A 21,571-nucleotide genomic window follows, 5' to 3' on the forward strand; every position below is an offset into this window, starting at 1 on the left:
TAAAGAATAAGAACTGATGGATAATTAAGGACTAAAATAAACTTGAAAAGAGGACTATGATTCATTTGATTATCAAGTTGAAGATATATATATATATATATATATATATATATATATATATATATATATATATATATAAATAATCACTCTACAATGACATCACAAACTGGTCTAGTTCTTTATGGATTTGATACATATTCTTATAATCTCTCAATGTAAATATCTATTTATTTATGGTATGAGTATGTTATTTAACTTTTAAAAAAGATAGATTATAGAAAGTGACCTTTTTTTTATTCTAAAAAGTAATTAAATAATTCTAAAAAATCATATAATAAATAAAAAGAATGGGAAGTAATTAATTTAGCAGAGAAAGTCTAATCAAAACAATTAAGAAAATAGAGTAAAGTAATTAAATTAGTCATGATATCAATCTTATTCACTCTATTTGATGATTTGACTTTAATTAAACCAATGAAGAATCTTTTTTTTTATCAATTATATCATTTGAACTTTTAATTACAATATATATATATATATATATATATATATATATATATATATATATATATATATATATATATATATATTTCACTCTCTAATATCATTTTTTACTCAACTAACTTACTTTTTTATAATAATATAGTTATTTAAACATAACTCGAAATCAAACGGGGCCTAAAAGGTAGATATGCATGAATTAAATGGCTATTTATTTATTTATAAAATTTCTTCTCTTTCGTCTCCATTCAAATGAGATATTTTGTTATTCCCTAAAAAATTCATCAAATATTTTTATTTACTTTATATTCGATACTCTTTTAACTTTTATCTTTCTTTTAATATATATTTTTAATTTATAAAACTAATATAACTTTACCGTATTGAGCTCCTTTTAATTTTTTAAGACTTAATTTTTCTATTATTAACATAAAAAATGGTAAAAGACATCAAAAAAATCAAACATGAAAAATTCACTAGACAAGAAAAATATCATGCACCGACCAATGAAGTCCAACAAAAAAAACGTTAAACAATAAGAAGTAAAAAACCCATGGCAACTCATCTAGACGAGAAGGTGGCATGCGTCTTATTTAAGCCCAGAACAAATAAGTTGAACGATGTTACATTATCATTTTTTTAAGAGTACTATTTTCTACTCTTTAAAAAAAGTGTATTTGTTACAAAATTGTGCTTACGTTGTCATTTAAAATATAGAATTTATATTAAGAATGAGAAGAAACATCCATTTATAATTATAAACCTTGCATTTTTCTACAAAATGGTGATGAAATGGATAACTTTTGACAACAAATCTATATTCTAAAAATCCTAAAATCAACTTGCAGCTCCAAATTGTATTATTGTATGCTTTCCTTTTTTCTGTATAATTTAATAATAACGTTTTAAGATATGAGAGAATTGATGTCCTGTGAGGGTGGTGATTGAATTTTGTTTTTTTGGTCAATTGTTTTTCTTTATGATGTTTTTGTCTCTTATGGAATATTTCAAAATAAAATTGTGAGAAAACTACAATTTATATTTTACTCTCATTATCACGAAGTTGATTCTAACCGGACATTTGTTTTAAAACGTACTAGGAACGTTGATGTTAACACTCAGTACATGCAGTCACTAGGAAATTAGTTGTATTTTAACCCTCACCAGGGATGATGATTTTACTCTCCCATGTAGGAATTTACTTTTCTGCATTTCGTCAACATATGGGCTTGGCGTCTTGTTGACGGCTTGAATTTGTGTCTAGTGGGAAATTATATTTGTATGATTATTTATTTCTTTGTCGTGGGAATGAAATTGGAATTAGCATATATGAAAATGGAATTAGAATTCAATTCCTATGTTTGAAAAACTATAAAATTATAATTCAATCTCAATTCTTATATTTGAATAAAAAAATATAATTATAACTTCCGGGAGATCCTAGTAGTTTAGCACGTGCAGATGACACGTGGCAATACGGGACCAGAAGTGCCTCGATGCTTGATAGATTCAACCTTGATTTGCGTGCCATGTATCTTTTAAAATATAACATTATTTAAAAAAAAAAAATTGATAGTACTTACAACTTTTAAAATTAACTAGATAAAAATAATTAATTTTATTCAAATTTTAATAATATAGAGATTTGTTATAATTAAATGACAATTGGAAATCCGGTTTAAATTAATTAAACATAATTAATTTAAGAAAAAATTATTTATTGGAAGACAGAGTCGCCAATTGTTTTTATAAAAATTAATAAAATGATGCACGCGTACAAACGTACTTTATACCAGACCTTCTATAAGGGGTCCGTTATTTAGTTACGCTCAGAAAAGGGATTGCGCGCTATGTATTCCATGCCTGTTGAAAACGGTTTTAATTTAAAAGTCTGGCTAGTAAAAGATTTATAACATTTATATTGTTTAAATTAGTAGTCTGGGGGTCCTAAACAAGGATACATTTTGATTATGTAAATAATTGTACAAAATTATTTAGAGGTGCGTACCTGCGATTGCGGTTAAAAAAGATTGAGTAAAAGACCTGCAAAAAAATGGTGTTAGAATGTAAAAATAAATCCCAAACGGAATCAAAATATTTATTTGGGAAACATCCCGAAAATATTTTGAAATTACTTTTTAACCTCTCGGGATCATTTGAAAATGGATTGGGATTCCAAAATTTCAAAAATAATTTAGGGGTTTCAAAAGTGAAACGAAACAGGATTTATACTGGATTCCTAAGGGTCAGATCCATTTTTGTCGGTCGGGGACTAGAGTGACTCAGTCTAGACAGAGTGAACTCTCGATCGGGGTTCATGATACTCGATCGGAGGACCGGAGTCCATAGGTTAATGTTCCAAGGACTCCCCACTTGATTGAAATTACCGGTCTAGGCGTAAAACCCTATCGATCTTGGACTAGCTTATGGATAGATTTCTCGGTCGAGGTGTAAAAACCTCTTAGTCCGGGGCTAGTTCTAGACTAAGATCCTTGGTCCTACGACCTGTGTGTCTCGGTCCCATGTAAGATTTGTTGTTTTTATGTGAAAACCCACAATTAGATTTCTCGGTCTTAGCTCAAGAACACCGGTTCTAGGACTTGGTCCTAACTCAAGAAAATCGGTGCTTGGTCTCGGTCTTAGGTTAATTTTCTCGGTCCTTAGTCATAAAAGACTCGGTCCAAGAACATCCAGTGTTCTTCATTTGGTTCAAAGTTGCAGGTTTACAACTTTTGATACAGATAATGAAAACATGATCTGTAAATGTATATTAACTCAACTGGATGTAGGGATCACAACCCCTAATACTAGAATCGATCAATCGCGTCCTTAGACAATCAATTTTTGAAGTGATTTGGGAACTTTCGATTTAAGCAATCTCATGGCCTAATTCTTATTCCAACATCTTCCAAATGGTGTTTATAATCAAACATGACTAAAATAAGAACATTAATGAAGCTCTGTAACAAGTTTCGAAACTAAAATTTAAAATCTTATTTTAAAAAATTCTAGTTCGATCAAACATGTTTGGGATGTATGTTATATGATTTGAAATTCATCCTAGCACGTTTACAAACATGTTAGGAAACTATTTAAATCAAAATCCAAGCTTAAAATCTTTAAAACATGAAAATTAAAATTTCTAGATTTTCAAATCAAATTTGGGTTTTTTTAATGGGGTTGAATTGATGAAATCTCTTTCAACAGAAACCTTATAAAATCATCCAATGATCGATTTCAACTATAAAAAGTACAAAATTGATCAATAAATAAGTTTAACCCAATTGATATTGAAAATTTTCAATTTTGAAACAAAACATGAATCATAGGTGGTTTGAATGTATACTTGTGATTAGAGAACACTCCTATTATCTTAAGGAAAAGATTTTTTAAAAACAATCATTGGAATTCCGATGAAGATCTTCGAGCAGGCATTGATTGTTGGATTATTTGCGATAGATTGAAAGAAGAAGAACTAAGGAGTATTTATACCCAAGCTAGGTCGGTTTCGAAGCCGAATTCGTATTCAATTTGGCTTCTAGGGTAGGATTTGAATTCAAACCATAGGAGAAATGATGAGGATAGAGAGACGTGTACGCAAGAGATGTTTGGAGGGATAAGGATGAGAAACCACGAAAATAGGATTTCTAGAAGATCACTAGCGTCGAGCGTTATTCTCTAGTGTTCACGAGGAAGACGTCCAAAATGGCGTTGTTTCATTAAAATGAAATCGCAGTTGCGACCTATTGGAGGTCTGTTAGGCGTTCAGGCATTTGGGTGTTTTTGACTAATGAGGTTGAAGTCCCGTTAGTTGATTCTGTGTGGTCCCGTACGTCTTCTCGATTACAACCGGCTATGCGGAGCGTCCTGGTGCATTGGATGAAGACCCGACATCATTTACTAGATGAAATTCCTGTTGCAGCCGATTTCTTTAATTTTGGCCATACTAGATTATCAGTTTTTATTTTTAGTAAAAGAGTTATTTGAAATTGAATTTTTAACCCTTTATTTCATTTTTTACCAAATTAATACATAAAATATTTTTGTAAGCATAATAAAAATTATGTTAATTTTATTTTATTTTGGGTATTTATTAAATTATTTTAGACTATAAATTACACATAACATATGTTTAAAATTATAATTAAATTATTTCGATCCATTTTTTTAATAATTCATCCCGAACACATGTTTTCATCCAGGTTTAATTTGGTTAAAATGAATACAAATTTTAATCCCAAGTTATTTTTGGCTTTTAATTAATTTTCCTTAATTATCACACTAATTAACTCTTATTTAATTTTGACATCTCCCTTGGATTATATTGAATTAAAAAATTCAAAATATTATTTTAAAAAGTTTAAATATTATTATAAATTGGGGTATGTCAAATTTTCATGTTTATAGAATGCCCCTCTCGAATCGAGTTTGAATAAAATAAACTTTGTTTTTGGAAAACGTGCGTCCGAGGTTGAAAATTTGAAATTTGTACCCCAATCTATAAGGTAAAAGGATAGAACTTGGATGAAAACATGTGTTGGGGAAGAATTATAATCACGATTCATTGGTCGTACCTCTACAAGATCATTCTTTAAATGTTGAATCTTGTTGGGGATAGACTATCACAATAGTCTTACTATATGCTTTCAAGATCACAGGGCTTTGGTTGGGAATGGATTATCTTAATAACCTAGAAGGTTGCCTTAGATATGGCTTTATCATAACAATGATCGATGATGCCTATCAAGAGATAGAACTTGACTGGGGAGTAGTCTTATCAACTGCATGCAATACTTCTTTTTGGATACATATCAACAAATGGGGAATAGTCATAATAATCACGCCATGTCCATCAAGAGATGGAATATGCCACTAAAGATTGGTCATAATAATGACTTTCATGGACGCCTATCATAAAATAGGACTTACTTTGGGGGATGGTGATAACAACCACTCTGAGAGGATAGGTTATGACAATGAACAAATAGATGCCTATTAAGATCGGGCTTTATGAATCATAATAATGACCTATTTTTCCTATTAATAGATAGGGCTTTAAAGAGGTCACATACAAAGTGACCTTCATAGCTAGCTGAAAAATCATATTTCAGTTTGGAATTGTTTATGAGAGGAGTTGTTATGATTGGTAGGTTATCTCTTCTAATTTGACAAAGTGTCCTTCGCAACTGGGTGAAACATCAACCGGTTGTGTTGAGGGGTGCTTTGGTTTTAACATGACAAAATGTCTTTTGCAACTAGACTAAAGTCGTCGAATTTCAAAGAACTTATATCGTTTAGGGCATATTTTAACAGATTCTTCTTCCCTTTGTTATAAGAAGTGATCTTTGCAGCTAGTTGAAATATTGACAAGGCGTTTTGTTATCTCTTGTCACAAGGAAGGGACAAATGTTACTTTGTCATGCTTTATGGTGTCTTATTTGTTTGTGGCGTGGGGAGATTTGATAAAAGCTACTTGGGGATGGACTATTCCTAGTTATGTTTCAAATGATATTTTGAAAATAGAAAAAAATACATTGATTCTATTCAAAAACCATGGTAACTCGGATTCGAAATGTGTTCAGGATTAAGCTACGAGCATTCCTACAATCGGTAGAGATTGTTTCACTTTAAGAGCCCAAATTTCCTTATCCTCCTATGTTAATATATAGATGATAAACTCAATTTCGTGTAGATGATTATTCAAACTCTTAACTTGTAGGGAATTTGATCATGACGCGAGGTCCCATCCAACTATATTTTTGATTGCTTTTGTCGTAGGCTACAATGCTTCTAAAGTTCGATTTTTTCTGGTATAGTCACAAAGAGAGTTTCAAGTTTCTAACTTCGAGAATTTTCTGTTTCTTCTGTTTGTCTTTTGGGGTGTACATGGGGGAAGCGATACGTTTTTCCCCTACGATAGTCATCGGGACAACCGCCCGAGTTAGCATAAAGAGTGATTTCAATCCCTCAACCTACACGGGAGCGTTTATTTTACATATATGTAAATATTATTTTTAATCCTTGAGTCTAACTCTCCTTGTTCTCTTGTACAAAGGAGAATAAAATGTGTTTCTCAAATTGCAGCTTTGGCTTAGCTTTTGGGGGTTTATTCCAGTTCTTTTTTCAAAAGCCTTCCATAAATGGTTAATTTCATGGATAATTGCATAGCACGAAAACATGTTTATTAATAATATCCATCGATTAAAGTTTTCTGGAAACTCGGGGTCATATTCGGGAGATCAATAATTGTTTGATTAATAAAGCTGCCCTTGAATTTTTCCACTATTTATTTCCTAAAATCCTCATCACCAGTTCGCGGAAAGAACCAATGTTCCTACTGTCTTTAGACTTTATGTGAGACAAATCTATGAATAGTCCATTCTTTTATTTATTTGAAGTTAAGTGGAGACCAAACATATATATAGGTTGCCTAAGTATCTTCCTTTTGTCCATGACATTTTTTCTTTTATTCCTTTGAAAGAATAAGGTCTCGTGTAGTTTTTCCCTTAATGATGACATAGTTATTCAAAACTATAATTTAATTAGTCCATTCGAGGCTGGGGACTAAATTCGTTTTAATCATGGTAGGGCTAGATCAGAGTCATCATAATCTTGGTAAGGTTAGAATGTGAGTCATTCTTTGCATGTGTTGATACTACACATAATATCATTTTAGTGCATCTAAATTGTTTGGAACAATAAATTCTCCACCTTCAACTGTAGATAGGAGGACTGTACCTCCAAAGAGGATTTTCTTAATTAGGAAGGGTCATTCCCATCGTGGTCGGAACTTTCCCATAGGTTCTAATAGTTTTCGGGTTCGTTTGAGCACCTAGTCACCTTCCTCTAGGTTCTTAGGTTTGACCTTCCTAAACGTATCGGCCATTCGTTTTTAACACGTGGTCTTCCATTAATGTCAACTTATCATATTGACATTTTATCCAGTCTTCTTCATTAACTTGGGCTCCAAGAGGACTCTTAGTGTAGGGATTTCAATATCGATAGGTTGTACGACATCCATACCGTATACTAGAGAATAAAGAGTTTCGTTTGTCGATGTCCGAGAAATTGTACGATATCCCCATAAGGAAAATAACAACTTCTCATGTCAATCCTTGTATGTGTTGGTCATCTTCTTTGATAGGATCGGTGCTAGCAATAGAGACTGGGGTCTAACTCTTCGATAATAATCCTTTGAGGGATTAGTATTTGTTTCTATTCTTCACAAATCCTCCAAACTCTTGAAACAGATTCAATTGCAGAAGTGTTCGTAGGATTTGAAGCTTTGAACAACCAAAAGAAAAAGGCAAAAAGTAAAGAACACATGGAGTTTTATGGATGTTTTGAGATAAAACTCTTACGTTACCCCTTCTTCCACAACCGAAAGGATATCCACTAAATACTTTGAATATACAACTCACTAAGCTAGCTAACTCTCTGTTGAACAGAATAACCTCTGTTCAACTTACAATATTCTCACAGCTAGACAGTAATTGAATTTCTCTCTTGATCTTGAAGAATGTAAGAAGTCAGTAAGAGCAAGAACAAGATTATAAGTAAGGTAGTAAGTTAGGTAATTTGTAAGTGAACAAGTAAGTCGAGAGTGAGTTTTGTCCGTTGTCCTTGAGAATCTATTTGTAGTAGAAGGACACCAACGGTCGAATCTTCTTTGTGGACACGTGGCATGTGTCCGTTGGACGACCGCCTATAGTACTAGAGTACAACAGACTCTGAGCAATTAGATCGTGGCCGTATCGAACGAGTAGTGCACCGAATATTCTCTAATATTGTCTTGTACTGGACATATAGTAGGAAGAATATTTGCGTACGTGGCATTCATTCATTTGATCGTGGTTAGACGTATGCTTTCTTTAGATGGCTGCTAAAGCAAGACATTAGAAGTGCTCCTTTAGACAGCGTCTAAGGGAGTTAAACGTCCTTGTCTAACTACGTTTCCCTTTAGACCGTGTCTAAAGGAGTTAAACGTCCCCGTCTAACTACGTTTCCCTTTAGACCGTGTCTAAAGGAGTTAGACGTACTCGTCTAACTACGCATCCCTTTAGACCTCGTCTAAGGGAGTTAGACGTCCCCGTCTAATTATGCTTCCCTTTAGACCTCATCTAAAGGAATTAGACTTCCACATCTAACTACGTTTCCCTTTAGACGTCATCTAAAGGATTTAGACTTCTATGTCTAACTACGTTTCCCTTTAGACCTCATCCAAAGGAGTTAGACTTCCACGTCTAACTACGTTTCCATTTAGACATTGTCTAATGGCGTTAGACTTCCATGTCTAACTATGTTTCCCCTTAGACCTCGTCTAAAGGAGTTAGACTTCCATGTCTAACTACGTTTCCCTTTAGACCTAGTCTAAAGGAGTTAGACTTCCACGTCTAACTTCGTATGACGTCTAAGTTAGTGTTCTTTAGACCACATCTAAAGTAGCATAGTCTTATATATGCACCTGCACAAAACAAATAGACAATTTAGCTTTATTTTATTTAAACATCATTAAAATTACGTTGTTACGATAATGTTCCAGATCATAGCTTTTGTTTATTTCTATTTCAAGTTAATTATTTCTCACTTAATTAACTCTTTTCTTTACTTTGTTTTAATTTTTCCCAACATTCTTGATGATCCTAATCACATTTTTGTTAGTTGTTTCGATCGCGTCGTTATTTTGGGATCGATAGAGTGATGATTTTTGGTGCTCAATTTTGAATTCTTTGAGAAAGGATAAAACATTTCCCTAAAAGTGTTTTCCATTATCTGAAATAATGGCCTGAGATACCCCGTATCTAGCTATGATATTGATGCAGATTAATTTTACCACTTGAGTAGATTTCAATATTTTGTATGACGCTTTCTCGACCCATGTAGAAAAATAGTCGATAGTTACGAGTATGAACTCATATCCATTTGACGTATGGGGATAAATTTCCCAATATATCCATCCCCCGTGTCGAAAAGGGTAATATTGATGTCATACTGTAAAGCAAAGATGTCGGGGTATGTTTAGGTCAACATATACCTTGCATTGGTGACAACTTCTTATATAGTGGACACATTCATGTTACATATTTTGTAAATAATATGCGAGATGGAATGTTCTTGGCAAGAGCTAGTCCATTCTTATGTGGACCACATACTCCTACTTATACTTCTTCTATGATCTATCGTGCTTCGGGACCATCAACGTTGAGTATGTTTTTCCATAAAAAGATCATCTGTATAACTTATTAGCTATCCAAGAATAATTTGTGGAATACTGGAGTAGGGCTCTTCGTTCCTTCGCTCATAAATGGGATGAATATTCTCCAAACTCAATGTATTTTTAAAGAATGTCAAACAATGGTTTCATGGGCACTTCAATGGAGGCTTCTCCGGTTTCGAAATTGGGCTTTTATTTCTGTCATGTTTTCAGAGGTTTGACCTTAATTCCAACAGGGATTTGGGTCATGGATGCTAGCGTTGCTAAAGCATCGGCAAAGATATTTTGGCTTCTTGACGTATGAACAAAAGACATGTGGTCGAACTTGTCGATAAACTAGAGTAGGCAAGTATGATAGGGTTTAAGATTTTCCCCTCGTACTTGCCATGTTTCGTTAACATGGGATATAACCAAGTTAGAGTCGCCAACTACGTCTAGTTTAGTTACTCCTCTTCATTTGCAATTTTGAGACCTGAGAGGCATGCCTCATATTCATCCTCATTGTTGGGCACGTAAAATTTCATCTTAATATACCTACACATATGTAGCATTCTAAATCTCTTAGTCATTTTACAGGTTTATTGGGTAGACCATTATACATGGATCGAATTACTAAAGGAGGAGAGCACATATCATTTGCTAGAATTAGCATTGTTGTGCATCATAGAAGCACACAGCCGAAAAGTATGACAATAGTAGACAGAAGAGGAAAACCTACTTTCATGGAAATCACTTATGAGTGGAGGATAGACATATGCTCATTCTGCAATACCTTTCAACATGCAAGCCCAAAATGTGATTTGGCTAAGGAAGAAGATCAAAAAATTCATAAAGGCCTGAATGTAAAGATAGGAAAATAAAACAGAGGTGCCTTCAATTAAAGAGAAAATTTTGGTTAAAGAATAGGAAACAAAAAATAATGAAATTTATGTACAAGAAGAAAGAAGTACAAAAAATGAGGTGGAACCTCAACCTAATCATGTTGAAGAGATAGTCGAGGAATCACAATCAAATCAAGTTGAAGTGGTAACTGATAAAAATAGAGAGAAAGATAGTCAGGCTAATAAAGAGAAATAAGAGAATTCCAAGGTTGATAAAGAAGAATCTAAAGTTGCCGAGGATTCCAAAGCTGAAAGAAATTAAGACAATGATCTAAAAATTCAAGTTCAAAATAATAAGGTGAAGAGCCAGAAAATTCTGAAAAATAATTCTTTTTATCAAATTAGAACGGGTTTATGTAAAGAAAGAAATCAAAATAAAAATAGACAATATTTATCAACCTCTAAAGTTCATCCAACTTTCATTGCAAAAGGAAGAGGAAGGGGAAGAGAAAGGACAACGGGAAGAGGAAGACAACATGATGATACAACAAGTTGGTATTAAAATAAAAAGCATGATTAGGATAACTAGGATTTAATAAAATTTGTAATCTTTGTTTGTAATATATGTTTTATTTCTACTAATTAGGTTTTTTAGGGTCATTCTATTGTCATCCTTTAATCATAACTAGGGTTTATCTAGCTTTGATTTTTGACTCCCACTTTTGGGATTTCAATGAAATTGTTTTAACCGTTTTCCAAATAAAAATCTTCTAACTGAATAAAAATAGAGTTATACGACCCTTGGGATCTATCAAGAATATTCCAATTCCATACCCATGCTTGGATGAAGCTCCATCAAACATTAATGTCCATGTGTCCGAAGTAACAACCATTATGTTGTCATTCAGAAAGTCGAGTTCATAGGAAGGCTCGAACGTGATGGGTTGATCTACCAGGAAGTCTGCAATAATTCTTTCTTTAACAAATTTCTAAACCGTATATGTAATATCGTATTCAGAAGTTATCATCATCCATTTAACGAGTCTAGGAGATAACAATATTAGCTGAAATAAATAATGATTGGATCCAACTTGATAGGGTGGGCTTGCATATTATGACTCAATCTGTTGGTGACTCACGCAAGTGCCCAACATAATTTTACAGGTGATGAATAGTTTAATTCATGTACGATCATTCTCTTGCTTAGATAGTAAACAACGATCTTTAATATATTATCGTTTTCTTAAGCCAACAGACTTCCCATAGCGGAGTCTGTCATTGTGAGGTACAAAATTAAGAGAACGCCGAGTATTGGGGGCTTAAGGACCGATGGTGACTTTAGATAGTCCTTTATTTTTTCAAATGCTTGTTGAAAAATTTCATCTCACTGAAATTAGTGATCCTTTTTCAATAACTTGAAGAGGGGATCGCATGTGAGGGTCAATTTGCTTATGAACCGACTAATGGACTGAATTTTGCGAGGAAGCCTCAGACTTCTCTTTCATTTTAAGGGGTAGGCATATCCGTGATTTCCTCGACTTTGGACGGGTCGAATTCTATTCCTCGTTGGGTAATAAGAAAGTCTAGCATCTTACCAGCGGTGACTCCAAACACACACTTTTTCGAGTTTAATTAAACCTGGTACTTTCTAATTCTTTGCAAGAATTTGTTTAGGTTGGGAATGTGTCCCTAGCGATCTTTAGATTTCGCGATCATGTCATCTATATAGACTTTTACTTTCTTTTGAATAATGTCATGCAAGATCATAATTACTACTCTTTGGTAAGTAGTTTTGGCGTTTTTAAGGCCGAGCGACATGACCTGAAATAGAATGTTCCTACCTCATTATAAATGTAGATTTTTCTTTGTCTTCTTCAGCGATTAGAATCTGGTTATATCCTGAAAAACCATCCATGAAAGACAATAAATAATTGTCAGCGACATGATCGACTAGAATGTCGATATGATGTAAAGGAAAGCTATTATTAGGGCTTAATTTGTTCAGATCCCGGTAGTCTACACATGCGTATTTTTCCGCATTCTTTAAGACATGAGCCATAGAGTTAACTATCTTAGTGAGTTGTATTTGATTCAAAGTATTTAGTGGATATCCTTCCAATTGTGGAAGAAGGGGTGACCTAAAAGTTTTATCTCCGAACATCCATAAAACTCTTTGTGTTCTTTACTCTCTGCCATTTTCATTCATTTGTCTAAAGCTTCAAATCCAACAAAAAATTCCGCACTTGAATCCGTTTCAAGAGTTTATGAAGATTTGAGAAGAATAGAAACAGATACTAATCTCTCACAGGATTATTATCGAATCGTTTATCGTAAATTGTTCACAATAGTCAGACCCTAGTCTTTATTGTCAGTATCGATCCCAACACCCCAGTTCGATAATTTCTTTAACGAGTCTTAAGTTTTTCTTAATCAATCTCTCAAGTTCTAAGAGTCTTCAAGTTTACTAGATTGTTAAAGTTGTATTACATACTGTTCATTTTGTGTGAGTTTTCAGTATTGTAAGTTGACATAATCTGTTTCTTTCAACAGAGTGTTGTGTGTTAGGAGTTCGTAAACAGACAGTGTCTAAGTCCTGGTTGTCCAATTGGGTTTGTGTAAGCGTTGTACTCAAATCAAATCTTCTAGTGAATATCCTTCTCAAGGTTGAGAAGAAGGAGTCACGTAGGAGAGTTTTACTTCGAACATCCATAAAAACTCTTGTGTCTTGTGTTCTTTTCATTCAGTATTCTCAATCCTATTTATCTTCTACTTAAAGTCTAAACAAACAGTTCCGCACTTGAACTCCGTTCAAGAGTTTGTGACGACTTGTGAAGAATAAAAATGGATATTAACTTCTAACAGAGTTAATATCAAGCTTGGGAGGCTCGATCCCAAACTCAGGTCACTCAGTCGAAGACCGGGGAGGCTTGGTCCCAGGTCAAGTCTACCAATCTATGTGTTCGACCCTAGGGTTAGGTTTTCCAATCCTGGGCTAAGTGAGGCTCGGTCCTAATCATCGGTTCTAGGTCTAGGGTTCTAGGTCCTAGGTCAAAATAAGGCTCGGTCCTTAGTTAGAAATATCAGTTCTAGGCCAAGGAGATAACTTGGTCCTAAGTCAAAAAACTCGGTCGGGCTCCATGGTACTAGGGTAAAATCATCGGTGGCAGGGCTCGGACCTTCCTCAAGAACACCGGTCTTGGTCTTCGGTCCTGGATGAAAATCGTAAGTTCTGCTCCACGTTCTTGACAAAAAGTTACCGGTCCTAACCCACAGTCCTAGATCCGTTTTTTCGGTCCCAGTCTAAAACCTTAGGATCGGGTGTTCTTATTTTGGTTCGAAATTTCAGAAGCTTGTAGCTTTTGATTGGGATCATGAAATAATGATCTGTAAGCCAAGTTCATATGATCACGAAGATCAAAAACCCTAACATAAATCACGATTTTGAAGCCCTTATAAGGATTAATTTTAAAACACCATTTATAAGTTAAATTTTGTATGCGGGTGAAAGTATTAATTTTATATATTAGGGTTTGACCAATAGGAACAACAAATAAAAAAAACACCAACAAGTATTCCAATACCCAAAGCCAAAAACAAAAATATTTTAACTAAAATGAGATCTAAACCCATAACAACCTAGATTAACATGATGAAATCCTATTTAAATCAACCAATTCACAAGTATAACATCAAATTATCAAGAAATTTCAATAAAGTCAATACCTAAAGATTATAAATTTTTTAATTTGAATCTTTTTAGACAACCTATTTTAATGCTCAAGTGTAATCTAGATATGTTCTACAATATATTGTGAGTATTCTTGAACCCTCATTCTTGAATGATTTCCCCAATTTTAAAATTCAAATTCAAATTTAGGTATTTTTAATTAAGCAAGAATGATAGTTATTTAGCTTTAAATAATTTCTTTAAACACTCAATACAATAATAATAATAATAAAACAAAAATTTAAGGAAAACTCAGACTATGAAAATGAAATGAATACAAAATTCAATAATCAATGTTATATTAAATTGAATGTATATGAAGAATTAAAGAATTAGGGGTACTTAGAAAGTGTTTAAGAGTTCCTAATAAAATTATCTAAGTAGCTTCAAGTCAACAATACAACATAACTAATATATTATAAAAATGAGAAGCTTGAAGTTGGAAAATGATAAAATGAAAAGGGAAGGTCTTGGATAGCATATTCGTACTCCACATGTTTCTCTATCATATAGTCAGATTTTTCATTGATAACGTCCTTAGGCTGCACCTTTTAAATCTCCTAAGCAATCACAAATTGGTTTTATTGGTCACAAGTATTTCTTAGGACTTAAGGTTTTCCATTTACCAAAATCAAGATAGCAACCACTTTTGTAAGCTTATTTATTTTCCCTTTTATATGTCTGTTTTTCAAATATAATAAATATTCTGTCTTTGTCTATTTCAATATTTCAATATGATTTGATTGTATGCCTGCATTATTAACTTGGATTTTATTTTTATGCATTTTTGTTATATATATATATATATATATATATATATATAAATAAATAACAATAACATGTAAATAAATAAAAAAACGAAAACAAAATAAAAACAAAACAAAACAAAAAACAAAAATTAAACTAGGATCTTTGATACAAATATTTTCTTAAATCAAAATTGGTTCATGAGTTAGCCATTTAAAGAACCGTAAAAAAATGTAACAAAAAATATAATTTGTTTTTATTTTTATAATTGATTTTAATTTTTTTTTGTTAGTTCTAAGATTGTAATCTATATAAGTGTTATTTTATATGTTAACATCAATTCTGGAAGTTTTAATAAAATTTGAGATTCATTTGGATCACTAGAAATTAGTTATCGGAAGAACAACAGGTTGCTTTAGCGATGCTTAAGACCCACCGATGCACCTGATGTTGAGTTAGGACTAAGGACTAAGCACCTGAGGACTGTGGACCGAGATCAAGAACTTAGACCGAGGAATGATGATCGAGTACTGATACCGAAGTCTGAGATCGAAGACTAAGACCGAAGATCGAGGACCAAAGACCAAGACCGAGGATAGTGGGCCGATGAATAAGGACCGACGTTCGAAGACCGACGTTCGAGGACCAATGAATGACGTTACTGCTCACATGCGATCGAGAATTTGAGTCGGTTGTGCACTAACAAGGGACCAACGCTGGATACACCCGATGCCAGACAAAGGGTAAATTTTTTTGACCGAGTTGGGTCATACTTGGCTAAAATACAGGTCCCATGGTCAACCATAATCCTTGTGCATGTTTTCATATATTTATGTTTTGTGTTTAGATATCCATTTGGTTTTTGTTGTCTTTAATTTTTTATATAAGTTTGTGGATTATATGATCCTAGGTTAGAATATAATTTTTTTTTAAAAAAAAATTATAAACAGTAATTGATTTTAAAAACGGTCAAAGTTAATTAATAAAAACCTTAGGGGCGTTGTGAGACTTAGCGACTAAAAAACTCTTTTCCACACGTATATAAACATCGAACTCGAATCTCTTAATTTCCTAATTTTTATAAATTAGATGGCGACTCTCAAGTTGTGAGTAAATTAAAAATTGAAAAAAATTAAGTAAGCCTATGATATACTTCCCATTAAACTCTTAATCTCTTCCAGATTCAATAGGATGCTATGTTATGAAATTTTTTATAAAGCCTCGTTTTATAAACTTAAATTTTCATACCTTAAAATTAATTCCCATTAAACTCTCAAGTCGTGACGAAATTAAAAATTGAAAAAAATTAAGTAGGCCTATGACATAGGTCCCATTAAACTATCAATCTCTTTCAAATTCGACGGGATGGTAAATTATGAATTTTTCTATAAATTCTCATTTTATAAACTTAAAACTTTTAAACCTTAATATTAGTTCCCCTCACATTTGACTTTTTCAAAACTAAATCATTTTAAAATATAAAACTCATAAAAATTTTAAAGTTGTTATTGTCGACGTAAAAAATTGATCACAATTTTATGGCAACTATGCTGGGGACATTCAACATTTAGCTCCAAAATCAACTTTGGCCTAGTATTGAAATTATTTTAAGCTTTAATTAAACTCCATGTTCACCTTACCTAACTATTTACATGATACTTGGAGTTCCAATGTGAAGGTGTGTGAATATATATCGGTTGATGACCTAAATTAGGTCAAGAACACATAATAGACCAAAATTTATTTTTATTTTTTTAGATGACTTATCAATAGCATTCTTTGGGTATAAACATCTCATTTAGTTAATTTACAACAACACACATTTTTTTTAACCTTGTAATCAAATAAGGTCCCAAGAAAATAGATTTATAAAATTAAATCTCTTTTTTCAAATTGGGCATTTATATTAGTATTGAATGAATGAAATATGTAAATATATTGAGTTTCTAAATTATTTAATTTGGTTAATCTTTATTTTATTTACCAATTCAACAATAATAAAAACAAAAAAGTAAAATGAATTTATTGAAAGTTAAGAATGTATACAAAAATTAAAAGTTAGGAATCCTTACCATGGTTATGGATATCTTTGGATGCTAAACTTTCGGAACTATAAGAGAGTTTAGAGGGTTTCTAGGAAAATTGTTGGTCTTTTTCTCTACCTTTTTATCTTTTTCTTTTTTTTCTTTCTCTATTCTCTTGACCTAAAAATTTATTATTAACAGTAAGCGCTTTCATCATTATGTCAAATCACTTAGTGAAATGATATGCATCAACCATGTCATTCTTTACTGATTTTTTTTCAAATCTTATTATGAAAAATAAGATCAAGGTAATTAGTAAATAAAAATTAATATATTTTTTAAATAATATAGCAAAATAAAAATGAAGATAATTTTTTAAATGCTATAAAGTAACAAATAAAAATAAATAGATTTTTTCAAATGCTAAAAGGTAGCAAAATAAAAATTAAAAAAATATAGATATCATCACAATCTATTTTATTTAATTGTATAATTATATATTTAGTTTTATTTATAAATAATTAGTATTTTAATTATTTGAAAAAATAAAATTATTAAATGTTGGATCTAAAATGTAGATGTCTACAATTAATACCAATAATATATATATATATATATGTATATATATATATATTATTATTCTTATATATTCCTAATAAATATATAAAATCAATTAAGTAATTAATTTTAATAAAATACAAACTATATATCAACTTGGGCACGACAAGGACTTTGTAGGTTTTAGATGGGGGAAAGGATTTGACTAATAGGAATAACAAATAAAAATACACCAAAAGTATTCCAATACTAAAAAGCCAAAAACACAAATATTTTAACCAAAATGAGATCTAAACACTTAAAAACGTAGATAACATGACGAGATCCTATTTAAATCAACCAATTCACAATTATAACATCAAATTATCAAGAAATTTCAATAAAGTCAATAACTAAAGATCATAACTTTTTTTTATTTTGAATCTTTTTAAACAACCAATTTTAATGCTCAATTGTGATTTAGATATGTTCTACAATATGTTGTGTTCTTGAGCTCTCGTTTTTTTTAATGATTACCCCAATTTTAAAATTCAAATTCAATTTGGGTATTTTCAATTAAGCAAGAAGGATAGTTATTTGGCTTTACATCATTTCTTTATACAATAATAATGAAAGACCAATTTAAGGAAAACTCGATTATGAAAATAAAATGAATAAAAAATGCAAAATTCAAAGTTTTATTAATTGGCTTTACATAATTTCTTTAAACAATAATAATGAAAGACCAATTTAAGGAAAACTCGACTTTGAAAATGAAATGAATAAAAAATGCAAAATTCAAAGTTTTATTAAATTGAATGTGTATAAAATTGAAGCATTAGGGGCACTTATAGAGTGTCTAAGAATTCCTAATAAAATTCTCTAGGTAGCTTCAAGTTAACAATACAAACTAACTAATAGACTATAAAAATGAGAAGCTTGAAGTTTGAAAATGGTAAAATAAAAAAGGAATGATCTTGGCTAGCATATTCGTACTCCGCATGTTGCCCTATCATATAGTCAGATGTTTCATTGTTAACGCCATTAGGCTTCCTCCTTTAAATCTCCTAAGAAATCACCAATTGGTTTTATTGATCACAAGTATTGCTTAGGACTTAAGGTTTTCTATTTCCCTAAATCAAAAAAGCAACCACTTTTGTAAGCTTCTTTATTTTTCCTTCCTTTTGTCTTTCAAATATAATAAATGTTTTGTCTTTGTGTATTTCATTATGGTTTGATTATATGCTTGCATTATTAACTTAGGCCTAAGTTTCTGAATTTTTGTTACGTAAATATATAAATAACAATAACATATAAAAAAAATAAAACAAAAAACTAAAATTAAAAAAGGATCTGCGATCCAAATATTTTCTTAAAATTAAAACCGGTTCATGAATTATCCATTTGAAGAACACTAAAAAAATCTAACAAAATATATAATCTTTTTTCGTTTTTATAAAATTTGGACCAAGGAATGAGGTCGATGACCGAAGACTGAGACAGAAGACTAAGACCGAAGATCGATGATCAAGGACCGAGACCGAGGATAGTGGACCAAGGAACGAGAACAAGGACCGAGGAAAGAGGACCGAGGACCGAGGAATGCGGACTAAGGACCGACATTATTGCTCAAATACTAACGAAAATCTAAGCCTGTTGTGCACTTGGGACCAATACTATTGCTAACTAGAGATCGACGATGGTTACACTAGAGGACCGACAGAGGGTGAAAGTTCCGACCGAGTTAGGTCCATACTTGGCTAAAATACAGGTCATGGGACTGCGGAGGCTAACCATAGTCCTTCCACTAGTAAAAAAGGCCATGTAGCAAGTAAACATAGCAATTGGTCTAAAGGACAATCGATATTATCACTATAGTAGATATTGGGTTTAAATCCAATCGCTACTACATTAATAATAACGATTGACCTTTAGACCAATCACTACTACCTTGATATAACGACGATTGGTTAGGAAACTAATCGCTATAAACCTAATTAAAACCCGCAAAAAAGAGGCGCCATGTTTTACCGCCTTTTTGAAGTGTTAGTAGCATTTGATTAAGCGACCAATTGCTATTCCCTATTGGTAAAATTAACACATCTCTCCTTTCATTTCCCTTTCCTTTACGAAACTCATTCCCCCTGTTGCCGCAAGATCGTTTCTTTTTATTTACTTTCTTCTCTTTCTCTCCAATCTCCATTTATTCTCCTCGGTCAGAACCAGATCCATTCTTCATTTCTCTCTTTTAGAGTTTTTATCCTCAGTAGGAAGATCCAATTTTCTCCTCAACCAAAGAGGAAATATGAGTACTTCGACTGCGACTTCCGATGTAAATGAAGAGAACACGCTAGCAGATGTATAAAAGTTTATGGAGAAAGGATCTGGTGCAGCTAAAGAAGGTGATTTTGGTGAAGCATCTGAATACTATAGTCGTGTCCTAGAAATCAGGTTATGATTCATTTAAATCACTCGTATTTAGGTTATTCGAAGTTAAAATTTCTTGTTTGGTTTGAATTTTATAGGAGGTGAAATGGGGATTTACATGTTCTAATTTTTATAGAAAATTTTTTAAAAGATCTGTTACTAATCGTGCTGAAAAATGAGCGTTTCGCTATTCATCAAGTGCGTCACTATTGGTGATGGAGTCGTTGGAAAAACTAGTATGCTGATACACTAGCAAAACATTCCCAACTGTAAGTCTCTATAATAAATTTCTAAACGAAGAATCAAGAATCCTAGATATACTTATCTTATATAATGTATTCAATATACTTATCTTATATAATGTATTCAAAACAGGATTATGTCCCCACCATTTTTGATAATTTTAGTGCAAACGTTGTTGTGGATGAGAACACGGTAAATCTAGGGTTATGGGATACTACAGGTAAAATCTTTCCCATATGATTTCATTATCTGTATATATATATCCTAGATATGAAATTGGTAACATTAATTATAGATCAAGAGGATTACAATAGACTTAGATCTTTGAGTTATCGAGGAGCAGATATTTTCATTCTTGTATTTTCTCTTATTAGCAAGGCCAGTTTTGAAAATGTTGCCAAGAAGGTTTGAATGTTACTTCATCTTTTTCTGTTTTTGAGTTAAAGTAACATTATTAAACGATTGGTTTTGGATTTTATTGAAGTGGATTCCTGAACTGAGGCATTATCTGGTGTTCCTATTATTATTGTTGGGACAAAACTTGGTAAGAACTCATCATTTGTAACAATCTATATTTTACATAAGGATCAATAATGGAAGATCATATAATCTTGATTTTTCGTTTAAATTTTCCCCCTATTTATTTAGTCTATGTGTCTCGCCGTACCTTGGTGTTCCAATCATTTTGGTTTCGACAAAGTTTTGTTAAAATGGATCTCTATTCATCAAAAAATGATTCTAGCATGAATTGACATGCAATGGCTATATGATAAATGGAATTAGACTGTGATAGCGATTGTATTTATTAATCCTGGTTTTGATAGAGTTTGTTTATTTTTTAATCATCTTAGTCCGTGTTAATGTGTATCTATGATATTTTTTCCATTGTTTAAACTCAATCTCCAGTTGTCCAATTATGATCATAATTTATAATTTATTTTATGTAGACGATGATAATCATGATATCAACTGGTTAATTTGCCTCTAACGCCAAATTTTTTTCTATATCTCTTCGAATTTGTGTATAGTTGTTGTAATCTCTTTATGTATTTGTCTTACTGTCTCTAGATCAGTGATTGTTTAGACTTTCTACCGGATGATATCATAGCTCAAATATAAGTATTTATTTTGTTATTATAAGTTAGATTATCCTTTATTTATATGTTGTTCTAGAGAAATAGTTGGAAGATGAAAGAGGAGTCATCTAAACAAATTATTGTGATCTTTATAGAGTAGTTATTGGAGTGTTGTTAGCTCTATTGACACTCTTGTGTATCAAATATCATAGAAGATTGTCACTGATTGGTAATAGTAGTACTCGGAGGGCTGA

At 32.0% G+C, this 21,571-nt stretch overlaps 1 long non-coding RNA gene across 1 annotated transcript; it reads left to right on the forward strand.

Moving 5' to 3' along the window:
• The first annotated feature begins 19,887 nt into the window (after nt 1-19,887).
• Nucleotides 19,888-20,719, forward strand: LOC124946176. The gene is made up of 3 exons (XR_007100010.1): nt 19,888-20,022; nt 20,097-20,267; nt 20,374-20,719. It is a non-coding gene; the product is annotated as an uncharacterized LOC124946176 (long non-coding RNA).
• The last annotated feature ends 852 nt before the right edge of the window (nt 20,720-21,571 follow it).

This window comes from Impatiens glandulifera, chromosome 7 (genome assembly GCF_907164915.1).
Source record: "Impatiens glandulifera chromosome 7, dImpGla2.1, whole genome shotgun sequence".
NCBI classification, from domain to species: Eukaryota; Viridiplantae; Streptophyta; class Magnoliopsida; order Ericales; family Balsaminaceae; genus Impatiens; species Impatiens glandulifera.